The sequence below is a fragment of the Cherax quadricarinatus genome, chromosome 26 (assembly GCF_038502225.1).
Source record: "Cherax quadricarinatus isolate ZL_2023a chromosome 26, ASM3850222v1, whole genome shotgun sequence".
Lineage (NCBI taxonomy): Eukaryota > Metazoa > Arthropoda > Malacostraca > Decapoda > Parastacidae > Cherax > Cherax quadricarinatus.
Genome location: NC_091317.1, coordinates 29,680,894 through 29,694,696, shown reverse-complemented (window position 1 = coordinate 29,694,696; position 13,803 = coordinate 29,680,894).

Sequence of the window (13,803 nt, the reverse complement as noted above, 5' to 3'; positions counted from 1 at the left end):
GCACCCTGTTCCTTTCTGTGAGCAGTGTCAAGTTCCAGTATCGATTAGCCACATTGTTAGATTGCCCCCTCTATCAACGAGCACGCAGAATTTACCTCCGTCATCTCTGCTCTACTACTCTCTTTACCTTCCCTTCTTGCTGATGGACCCTCCTTTAATCCTGACACTCATTGACTTCTTGACGACTGATTTACTCCACAAACTCGGATGATACCTTTTGCACTCCCCTCAGCCCTTTCTACCTCAATCTCCTGCTGCCCTCGACCCTTTCACCATCCACTGCCCCGCTGCTCTCCGTAACCTATTACTCGTCCATCTCCCTTTTGCCACCTGATACCCACGCTTCCTTCCTGCCCTGCAGCGCTGTATAGCCCTTGTGGCTTAGCGTTTCTTTTTTATTTTAATAATGCTGCTGCTGGAGGCCTGGTTCATCTGGCGAAGATACTTGTCCAGTTTCCTCTTGAACGCTCCTACACTTGTTCCAGCCGTGTTTCTGATATCTTCTGGTGGGATGTTGAGTAGTTTGGGACCCCGGATGTTGATAGTGTTCCCTTATTGTCCCCACCACGCCCCTGCTCCTCACTGGGTTTATTTTACATTTCCTCCCATATCTCACTCCAGTATGTTATGGCACTGCAGATTTGGGACCAGGCCCTGGAGTACTTTTCAGTTCCCAGTAGTTTAGGTGCTTTACTGGCTCAATGTGAGCCGTGCTCTGTTCCACTCTGAGGGAATTGTCAGGTTCTAGTTTGTTAGCCATATTCTATTGGACTGCCCCCACTATCAATGAGCACAGAATTTACCTTCGTCACAACTGCACTGCCCTTCCTTTATCTTCCCTTCTTGCTGATGGACCCTCCTTAAACCCAGACTCGTTGACTTTTTGACAGCCACTGATTTACTGGACAAACTGATGATGCCTCTAACACTCCTCATAGCTCTATCTACCTCAATCACTTTCTACCCCTGCAGGGAAGGGGTAGAAAGTGATTGAAGGGGTATGACCCTTGTAGGTTTAGTGCTTTTTAATTGTGGTTTAGCGCTTCTTTTTGATTATAATAATTCTTATTATAATGTCAAACCATGTTTAGGTTGCTGGTCTACCACTAGTGTTGGTGAGGCAACACTTCGCTACCCAAATATCAGACACTTAGTTCTGGTATCTTTGAAGAAACGCTCAGCTGAGAGAACACTTCTATAGAGCTGGTATTCCTGAAAATCACCGCTCTTCAGAAATTCCAAGTTTTGTTGTTGGCTCACTATCTCTAATTGTATCAGGTACACTGAATTTACTTCCAATGTTGTCAACGCTTTAATGTAATTGACCTTACTGACTGCCCCACCTTGACGCAAGACTGGTCTTTGTCAGAAAATGCCTTATTACACCAGCTTTGATTATATTTTCCCTTAGCATTTTTCACTACCCTTGCACACTCCTAAAACTCGCTGGTCTTTGATCTTCAAATATTCTGTTAGCACATCTCGCCCCTGCAGCACTGCATGACCTTTGTGGGTTTAGCACTTAGTTTTGATTATACTCTGGCGCTACACTTGTTTCTTAATTGCGTTGTAACAGCCTCCAAAATGCTATTGGTTGTGCTTCCCACTTGGTGACCTCTTATGGGTTTTAAATTCTTTTTAAAATAAGATGTCCTGTAGTCCCTCGTGGTTCTATACTAGTACGATTCTTGTCCTGAAAAGGAAAGTAAAATTGGTTGGTTGATTACCGAATATCCTGGAAGCCTTGCAAAACCTTCCTGAAAGCTGATTGTCATAGCCACCTGAACCTTCTTATAAAATAGCATCTTGCTTTGGGGTTGATGGGCACACCCTATTTGCTTTCACGCCTCTCTAATCTTAGCCTAGGCCGTGGTGACCCTAGATTCTTTAGAAAGAGTAATGTGGGATGCTATACTTTTATCATGGGTTACATTTGTCTTCATAGTTTTCCCTGTTGAATGCCTTTATAAGTAAGAACATTCAATCTTCGCAGGATCGGCATGATGCCCATTTATTTATTTTGTTAGTTTTCGCATCACAATCCTTCATGCATAAGACAGTAACTGATATTAGTCTTAAATTGTTGGCGGGCCTTCCTTCCCGCTTATGCCCCTTTCCTGTGTTCCCTGAGATTCCCTTAATTTTCCTTCCCTCTTCGTTCCCTTGCGTCTTAATTTTCTCTTCCTCCTCAAGAAGAGCAGACAGTTCATGTTTGCTCTTCACTTTACGTTTGCGATGGCTTATTTTCCTGCAATAATTTGTGCTCTCTTGATCACTTCACTTTCTTTATTGCAACATACTCCTGAGAGTCAATCATTTTCTTCACTGCCAATGTTTCCACAGCAGGTAAATGCGATTCTAATGACTAACATGCACATAGCATCAGTATGCCTTTTGAACAGTAATTGTTTGATTGCATTAAAGGCCATCCAGACACGACTCCTGTCATAACATCGTCCTTTGCATTCGACTTTGGTAATGTTACATTTCTAGTAAAAACAGACGTTGGTTTTTGCTGGGTTATTGGCCATCTTTCCCAGGGTAACTAATGTGCAGACTTTGCTGGTCAGTCATTTGTTCATAACCTCAACTCTCTGTAGTATTCCTCTGTAGGACTTTCATTACACACTCAAATCTGTCTGTCTGTCTCTCTCTCTCTCTCTCTTGCTTCGCAACCGATGGCAACAGCAGTGGTCAGTGCTGGTTCACAATAAATTTTTGTTCTTGTTTGGGTTTCTGGCCATCTTAACACCATTGTCGTTTGGAAGACTTCGTTCTTCAGTCTACGTATCGGCCACGTGAGTCTCATGTCTGCTGGAATAACTTTCACACAGTTCTAAGGAATCTAATAGATTGTCCTGTCTGCCGGCACGCAGCATTCACTGCAGATGTCTTCCCCAAAGCGCTTACTCGACCTGACCTCGCTGAAAGTCCCACCTTTGACACACTGACTTTAAAACTTGGTCACTAATTTTGATGATATTTTACCTTTGGTGTACCACTGCTCCCATTAATTCTTACTCTTGCACGCAACTGCCCCATACCTTCCAGACTTCAGCACACCCACCTTGCAGCGCTGCATGACTACTCAATGTACAGCTTGAAAAGTAGATAAGGTTATCAATGTAGTACAAGAGGTGAGGCCAGGAGCTGAGGCTGGACACCCGCAATTACAGCTTACTGAGTGAAAACATAACTACTCAACCAAAGTCATTAACAATCGCAAAATAACACATGCACACTAACAACCTCACGCATTTACACTAACCCCACACACTAACAACCAGTTACAAAAACATTTCTCTTACCATAGACACCTACCATAGTATACTTGGTCAATTTATTGATCCCCCTCTGGCCTCTTTCTGGCTTTGTAACAAGTCTAACGTTAGAAAGAATTCAAGACATTATCCTGTACCTCTTGTAGCTCTTTTTGTATATGGGATTACATGAGGCTGAAATAATACCAACAAAGAAAAATGAACATTAATAATTAAAAGGTGTCTAGGTTCAATATTTACAGTTATGCATAAACTCGGGAATTATGGAGTTAGGCTCCTACACATCGTATAGTGTGTAACTGCAGTAAATTAGTATTCTGTACATTTAACTCCCCTCAAGGAAGGTTCCTTGATGTTGGTGAGGGGCTCTTGATTTAGGGAATTGGATCTGTGCTCCAGTTCCCCGAATTAAGCCTGAATGCCTTCCACATCCCCCCACCCAGGCGCTGTATAATCCTCCGGGTTTAGCGCTTCCCCTTGATTATAATAATAATAATGTACATTTAACTATCCCCTGCCTCGCTGTTTTCTGTAACCTACTGATCATCCCTCCTCCCTTCTGCCGCCCCTCAAGGAAGGTTCCTTGATGCTGGTGAGGGGCTCTTGATTTAGGGAATTGGATCTGTGCTCCAGTTCCCCGAATTAAGCCTGAATGCCTTCCACATCCCCCCCCAGGCGCTGTATAATCCTCCGGGTTTAGCGCTTCCCCCTTGATTATAATAATAATAATAATAATCCCTTCTGCCGCCCAATACCCTCGCTTCCTTCCCTACCCTGCAGCGCTGTATAGTCCTTGTGGCTTAGCGCTTCTTTTTGATTATAATAATATTAATTTGATTATAATAATGTACATTTAACTATCAGCGCTTTACTCATACTGTGCACAAAATCTGAAACTGGACCATCTGGTACGTTACTGTACCACAATGTACTATACTCAAAAGTACAAGATTAATATGTGTGGAAAATACTGTATATATTTTCCGGAAATACGGTAATTTATAGGTAAATAGATGGCCTATACTGTATTTAATAATATTTGTCATAGAAAACGGAAAGCCTGCGTCTGGGCAGGAGACTCGCCATCTTGGTCCCCTCAAGGAAGGTTCCTTGATGTTGGTGAGGGGCTCTTGATTTAGGGAATTGGATCTGTGCTCCAGTTCCCTGAATTAAGCCTGAATGCCTTCCACATCCCCCCCCAGGCGCTGTATAATCCTCCGGGTTTAGCGCTTCCCCCTTGATTATAATAATAATAATCGCCATCTTGGTTTTTGAATTTGTATTAGAAACGTTGGTGAATGGGGAAGAATTTTTCGTGCTCTAGAGGTTAAAATTGTGTTGACACCTCTCAAATAGGAGGCGAAATTGGTGGATATGCATTCCTGCATAACTTGAGATATCAGGCGACTGGACAAGACAGCTCCAGGAACCTCAGATAAGTCTTATGTAGTAACCTGGCCAGTGTTATTTTCATAGATAGACAGTGAGGTTTTCTGAGTATGATACACATTAATCTCCAGTCAAATTGGTGAGTGTTATGATTAAGATATATTCTCCTTCTGTTATATAAATGTGTGTATGTACTATAATCCTTTTTTAATTTTAATATACAGTCCACAAATTTATATATTTACCAGCATTCTTGGTGTATGTATATTTCGTTAATAATTAATAGGTCCAGAGCAACTTGTGGATATGACAGTGGCAGGTATCGAAGGGGGACATTTTTTGCGACCTAGGTGTCCCAAATTCCCACTTGTCTATTAACATTGATAAATAATAATTGTCTTTGTTATTTACTGTCATGTACATAATGAGTTACATACAGATAAATGCAATTTTCCACAATATGCGTGTATATTGTGTCTGGCTTAGAATTTGACAAAACTAATCCCTAAATAAGCTGACCCACAAAAACCAGCAAAATAGCTTAATTGAACTTTAAGAAAAGCGACCAATCTATCATAGAGCAGCTGTATAGCCCTTGTGGCTTAGCGCTTCTTTTTGATTATAATAATAATATCATAGAGCAAAATGCACAAAACAACCGTGAGCAGTAGAGCATCAGGCAAGAGAGGAGACAAAATGACCCTAACGGGGAACAATCGATAAGTCCTCCATACAAGCCCCCCCCCCAAAAAAAAAAAAAAAAAAAAATAAAATAAAATAAAAATATTAATTGAGCAGCTTCCAAACCCCGACTACGACAGTATGTAATGTCAGTTTCTTACGACAGCCTCAGAAAGAGAGAGAAATCACTACGTGTAAATTAGGCTCAGAACAGTTGCACAGAATTACGAATGGTATTCCCTGGGTCACCAGTGGATATATACCCTACCAGGAAACAATGTAAATGATACGAACAGAGGAGGGCAGCGTTCTTTAATTAAGAGGAGAGATCCCCTCAAGGGAGGTTCCTTGATGCTGGTGAGGGGCTCTTGATCTAAGGAATTGGATTTGTGCTCCAGTTCCCTGAATTGAGCCTGAATACCTTCCATCGCCCCACCCCCCAACAGGCACTGTATAATCCCTACGGGTTTAGCGCTCCCACGTTGATTATAATAAATTAATAAGAGAGGAGGGAGGTGTTGGCTGGACTAGCTGCAGCCAGAGCGAGCTGTACAAAGAACGCTGCAGGTGCGCGATTACAGCTTCAACTGGTCTACCACAAGTCTCAGCGATCAAGTAGTTTCCAGCTCGGGTAGTTAATTAAAGCTCTTAGCGAGCACAATGTAGTGTTGTTACATCCTATCTATATACGTAGGTAAATATAAATGACTAATGATGTAAAGCAGGATGTTTTCGCTTTAGCTATTAACGAAAATAAAATTATCAATATCATATTACAGCACTATATGACCCTTATAGGTTTAGCGCTTAGTTATGATTGCAATAATATATAGTAAATGACGCAAAAAATATTGCGTCTAAAACAAACACACACACTTACAATTCTTGTGCAAACTAATAACCTCTGCAGGAGTGCCAGGAGATCTTAATGGACGGTGGCCAAACCCAATTAGGCACGATGCAATCAATAAGTTTGAAGTATGATCAAATAAAGTACTGATCTCAAGTGTAGTAAAGACGCATTGCAAGAGAGAGCAATCGAGTTCCATCAAAGAAAAAAGATGATAGCTCTTATTTCTTAGCTGTATAGTCCTTGTGGCTTAGCGCTTCTTTTTTTGATTATAATTATAATAATAATAATTAGCGCTTCTTTTTGATTATAATAATAATAATCTTATTTCTTAGATGAAGAGCACTTTGCGTCAAGTCATTCCCCTATATTCCTACATGAAAGTTTTCATTTACTAAGGGGATTCCAGTATCCATGGAAGAGGATGAAGAAGGAATGGGAGGGATAAGACTTGGGTGAGCAAGTCTATTTCCATGTTCTTGAGAAAAGTCTACAAGAATGTAGAAAAACTTTCGCATAGCTCTTGAGTCTTGTTGAGGACGAGGAAAACGAAATAGGGACTAGAGAAAGGGAAGAGAAGATAATGGAGGGAGAGGAGAAATTCGATAGGATAAGAGGAAGAGGAGATGAAATATTGAATGGGAAGGAGCAGAGACAGACAATATGATGAAGACACACAATATAGGATGGAAGGAAGATGGATGAATGGAATCTTATGACATGTTTATTGGATATGTTTTTGCCCCTGGGGCTTTGTCACTCAATGATACAAAAGATGAGAAAGTACAGGAAGTCAGATGAAGGTGTGACGTCATCTAATTACATTGTTACGAGAGTTTTTTTGTATTTTATTTAAAATACATGATTAACATGAAGCACCTTAAAACAGGGGTTGATATACATGTGAAATATAAATAATTGTGAACCTCCATTCCTCATGACGTACAACAGCAGCATACCACAATACAATGTTAACAGACACAGTGGAGGTTGCATTAATACACTAGAAAATATACCTTATAATCAAAACGTAACATTATGAAGAATGGGAGAAAATCAACTCCATTTACACAAGAACACAAGAAGGACATGACATACAGGCTTCCCCTGTAACAAGGTCCATAATATAATTTATAAAACATCCAATAAATCCTGAAGCCCATCAAGTATACAATGTTTACATAACAATCTTGACATATTTCCAAGGCACAGCATGATAGGAACAACATTCTCTATAAACTCGACAACTGTGCACATCCTGCACATTAATCAATGAGAAATAATCTACATCATAAACACAACATAAACATAGTACAAACCCTTACCCCACTAATTCCCCCTTACAGTAAGTTCCCCAACACATATACTCGCCTCACCACAACCCTTACGAGTCAAAACTAGAAGTCATAAGCCTAGCATTCCACAACCTCCACAGGCTGAGCACATATATAACATATGAAGAAAAAGCCAGAACCTTTTGCCCGGACAAAGAAAGCAGTTTGCCCTGATCTTAAACAGCCATAACATCTTACATGAATGAAAATAAACATAATTCATTTGCGATAAGCATATCACACCTGGTAACATCTCCATTAGGCTATATACACACACTCAACACAAACACCATTCACACGTAGTACATAAGGGGTCGTGACTGGCCAATCAGGCCCCACATGCTTATGTTACATGAACATCACACATACAACAGAATAAGGAGAACCCCCACTAGCTAGGTACCTTCAAGGCCTTACTCCCAAACACAGGCACACTCAAGCACACAATCGGCCCCATCCCCTGGGAGACCAGCCCATCAGTACCCCTGACACACTATACACCCAGAAATCCCTTACTTTGAAAGCCCTGTAACCCACCAGAAAATCCCTCTCCCATCTCCCTGCATATAGGTCCATATTACGACACTTCGTCCTATAAAAGGTCGCAGCTAGGGCCATCCTACGTTCCACCACCCCTTTATCTCTCATTGCCCAAGAGATAAAAACGAAACCCACAACCAAGTATACCACAGCTCTCTGAACCTGCACCCCCACCCCACCTACATCTAAACTTAGCATTCTCAAAACCGACCCCCCCCCTCCCCACAAACTGGAACGCTTGCCCCAACCATTCCCGCACAACCTCTAAATGTTCACAAAAGTATTCTACATGGAAAGCCGTTTCATCTTCCCCACACTCACGGCACACCCCTCCCTCCCTGATCCTTCTATTACATAAAACCACCCATGACGGCAAGACCCCATGGAGGAACCGGTACATAACCTCCCTCACACGTGGCCGTATGCGCAACCCTTTTAACCAACCCCAAATGTCTTAACATGCATACATAGGGTACGCCCCTTCCACTGCCACTGCCTCCCTAGGCCTCGCCGCCTTCTCGATGATCCCGACCCTCATGTGCTCCGGCTCTCTAACAAGCATTAAGACGTACAACATGTCCTCACAATCTTGCAAATCCCGACCCCTCCACCATCTCCGAATATCCTCGTGTGCAATGCCCAACCCCCTCCCCCCACCCCGCAGGAACCCTCGCTTCACATAAACACTCTTCAATCTACACTCCAAAGGAATTAACCCCAGCCTGCCCTGGTCTACCAGAAGTGTACTTAGCTCTGTTGGGTGACGTGTACTTAGCTCTGTGAAGACCTGTTTGTGTGCTCTCTGAATCTGAACCAGGATGCCCTCTCTTGAGCAACTTTACCAGCAGCTGAGAGAAGAGCTCAGAGTTGCTAAGATGGAGATACGGCGATTAACGGAGGAGAACAAGAGGATTCGTAGTAATCCTCCTGTTGTGAGTCCCCAGGTTAAGAGGGGAGCTTGGTCAGTGGCCGGGCAACATGGAACCAAGCTGAAGATCAAGAAAACAGTTGGAGAGGCAGAAACAACGAGAAACCAGAAGACTACCGTGGAAACTTCCAACCCATTCTCGGTGCTACCTGACGAATGTGAGTGTTCTACTGGGAATGCCACAACGAGCACCAAAGAAGCATTGGCAGACGTGAGTGAGACATCCCTAGAAACCCCAACGAAGACCATCGAGAACGTCTTGACGAATTCTACAAGTGGTGTAATGCTACCTGGCGAATGTGAGTCGACTACTCGGAGCATCACGACGGACGACGCCAAGGAAGGTAAAAACGTTGATGTTGGGGATAGCCAGATTAGGTACATGGATAGGGCATTCTGCTTGAAGGATAGGAGTAGGAGGCAGAGAGTGTGTTTTCCTGGGGCTGGGATGAAGGATATTGTTAGCCGTCTGGATGACATCATGAGAGGTAATGGGAGCAATCCTATTATCTGTCTCAGTGCTGGAGGCAACGATGTTGGCAGACGTAGGAGTGAGGACCTGATTAGCAGGTATAGGTCAGCAATAGAGATAATTAGGAGGAAGGGTGGGAAACCTGTCATATGTGGCATTTTGCCAAGGAGAGGAGTTGGAAATGAATGGTTGTCCAGGGCAATTGGTGTCAATTGCTGGCTGGACAAATACTGTAAGGAAAATGAGGTAACATTCATTGACAACTGGGACCTCTTCTATGGCAGAAATGACATGTATGCCAGGGATGGGGTTCACTTATCTAGGTGTGGGGTGGGAGCACTGGCCAACGCAGTGGAGGGAGCTGTTAGGTCTTTAAACTAGGAATAGTTAGTGGTATGGGTTTTTGCGGGAAAACTGTGAAGTCTCAGGGTAGTAATATGAGTACTAGGAGAACTAGTAATAGGCAAAATAAGGTGGATATTGGAAAGCCAGTGGCACTAATTGACAAGGACAGTAATAGGTTTAGTTGAATAACAGAAAGGAGCAGGAAGGGTAAAGAGAGAGGAGGGTCTTTAAGTATTTATTACACAAATAGTCGCAGTGCTAGGAATAAGATGGATGAGTTGAGACTAGTTGCTAGTGCAGGTAACATAGATGTATTTGCCATTACTGAGACGGGGTTTAATTCAAAAAGTCGGGACATGCCTGCAGAATGTCACATTCAGGGTTTTAAATTGTTCCAAGTAGATAGAAGTATCGGGAAGGGGGGTGGGGTGGAACTGTATGTACAATATTGTACAATACTGTACAATACTGTACAATACTGTACAATACTGTACAATACTGTGCAGTACTGTACTATACTGTACAATACTGTGCAATACTGTACAATACAATACTGCTCAATACTGTACAATACTGTGCAGTACTGTACTATACTGTACAATACTGTGCAATACTGTACAATACTGTACAATACTGTACAATACTGTACAATACTGTATATTACTGTAAAATACTGTACTATACTGTACAATACTGTACAATACTGTACTATACTGTACAATACTGTACAATACTGTACAATACTGTACTATACTGTACAATACTGTTCTATACTGTACTATACTGTACAATACTGTACAATACTGTACAATACTGTACAATACTGTGCAGTACTGTACTATACTGTACAATACTGTGCAATACTGTACAATACTGTACAATACTGCACAATACTGTACAATACTGTGCAGTACTGTACTATACTGTACAATACTGTACAATACTGTACAATACTGTACAATACTGTACAATACTGTACATTACTGTACAATACTGTACTATACTGTACAATACTGTACAATACTGTACTATACTGTACAATACTGTACAATACTGTACAATACTGTACTATACTGTACAATAATGTACTATACTGTACAATACTGTACAATATTGTACTATACTGTACAATAATGTACAATACTGTACAATACTGTACAATACTGTACTATACTGTACAATACTGTACAATACTGTACTATACTGTACAATACTGTACAATACTGTACAATACTGTACTATACTGTACAATACTGTACAATACTGTACAATGCTGTACAATAATGTACTATACTGTACAATACTGTACAATACTGTACTATACTGTACAATACTGTACAATACTGTACAATACTGTACAATACTGTACTATACTGTACAATGCTGTACTATACTGATCAATACTGTACAATACTGTACAATACTGTACAATATTGTACAATACTGCACAATACTGTACAATACTGTGCAGTACTGTACTATACTGTACAATACTGTGCAATACTGTACTATACTGTACAATACTGTACAATACTGTACAATACTGTACTATACTGTACAATACTGTACAATACTGTACAATACTGCACAATACTGTACTATACTGTACAATACTGTACAATACTGTGCTATACTGTACAATACTGCACAATACTGTACAATACTGTACAATACTGTACAATACTGTACAACACTGTACTATACTGTACAATACTGTACTATACTGTACAATAATGTGCTATACTGTACAATACTGAACAATATTGTACTATACTGTACAATACTGTACAATACTGTACAATATTGTACTATACTGTACAATACTGTACAATACTGTACTATACTGTACAATACTGTACAATACTGTACAATATTGTACTATACTGTACAATACTGTACTATACTGTACAATACTGTACTATACTGTACAATACTGTACAATACTGTACTATACTGTACAATACTGTACTATACTGTACAATGCCGTACTATACTGATCAATACTGTACAATACTGTACAATACTGTACAATACTGTACAATATTGTACAATACTGCACAATACTGTACAATACTGTGCAGTACTGTACTATACTGTACAATACTGTGCAATACTGTACTATACTGTACAATACTGTACTATACTGTACAATACTGTACTATACTGTACAATACTGTACAATACTATACTATACTATACTGTACAATACTGTACAATACTGTACAATACTGTACAATACTGTACTATACTGTACAATACTGTACAATACTGTACTATACGGTACAATACTGTATAATACTGTACTATACTGTACAAAACTGTACTATGCTGTACAATACTGTACTATGCTGTACAATACTGTACTATGCTGTACAATACTGTACTATACTGTACAATACTGTACTATACTGTACAATACTGTACTATGCTGTACAATACTGTACTATACTGTACAATACTGTACAATACTGTACTATGCTGTACAATACTGTACAATACTGTACAATACTGTACAATACTGTACTCTGCTGTACAATACTGTACTATGCTGTACAATACTGTACAATACTGTACTCTGCTGTACAATACTGTACTATGCTGTACAATACTGTACAATACTATACTCTGCTGTACAATACTGTACTATGCTGTACAATGCTGTACTATACTGTACAATACTGTACAATACTGCACAATACTTTACAATACTGTACAATACTGTACAATATTGTACAATATTGTACAATACTGTACAATATTGTACAGTGCTGTACAATGCTGTACAATACTGTACTATGGTGTACAATACTGTACAATACTGTACAATACTGTGCAATATTGTACAATACTGTACAATATTGTACAATGCTGTACTATACTGTACAATACTGTACAATACTGCACAATACTGTACAATACTGTACAATACTGTACAATATTGTACAATGCTGTACTATGCTGTACAATACTGTACTATGCTGCACAATACTGTACAATACTGTACAATACTGTACAATATTGTACAATACTGTACAATACTGTACAATACTGTAAAATACTGTACAATACTGTACAATATTGTACAATACTGTACAATACTGTACAATACTGTACTATACTGTACAATACAATGCTGTACTATACTGTACAATACTGTGCAATACTGTACAATACTGTACAATATTGTACAATACTGTACTATACTGTACAATACTGTACAATACTGTACTATACTGTACAATACTGTACAATATTGTACAATACTGTACAATACTGTACAATACTGTACTATACTGTACAATACTGTACAATACTGTACTATACTGTACAATACTGTACAATACTGTACTATACTGTACAATACTGTACAATACTGTACTATACTGTACAATACTGTACAATACTGTACTATACTGTACAATACTGTACAATACTGTACTACACTGTACTATACTGTACAATACTGTACAATACTGTACAATACTGTATATTACTGTACAATACTGTACTATACTGTACAATACTGTACAATACTGTATATTATTGTACAATACTGTACTATACTGTACAATACTGTACAATACTGTACAATACTGTACTATTCTGTACAATATTGTACAATACTGTACAATACTGTACAATACTGTAAAATACTGTAAAATACTGTACAATACTGTACAATACTGTACAATACTGTACTATACTGTACAATACTGTACAATGCTGTACAATACTGTACTATACTGTACAATACTGTACAATACTGTACAATACTGTACAATACTGTACAATACTGTACAATACTGTACAATACTGTACAATACTGTACAATACTGTACAATACTGTACAATACTGTACATTACTGTACAATACTGTACAATACTGTACTATACTGTACAATACTGTACTATACTGTACAATACTGTACAATACTATACTATACTATACTGTACAATACTGTACAATACTGTACAATACTGTA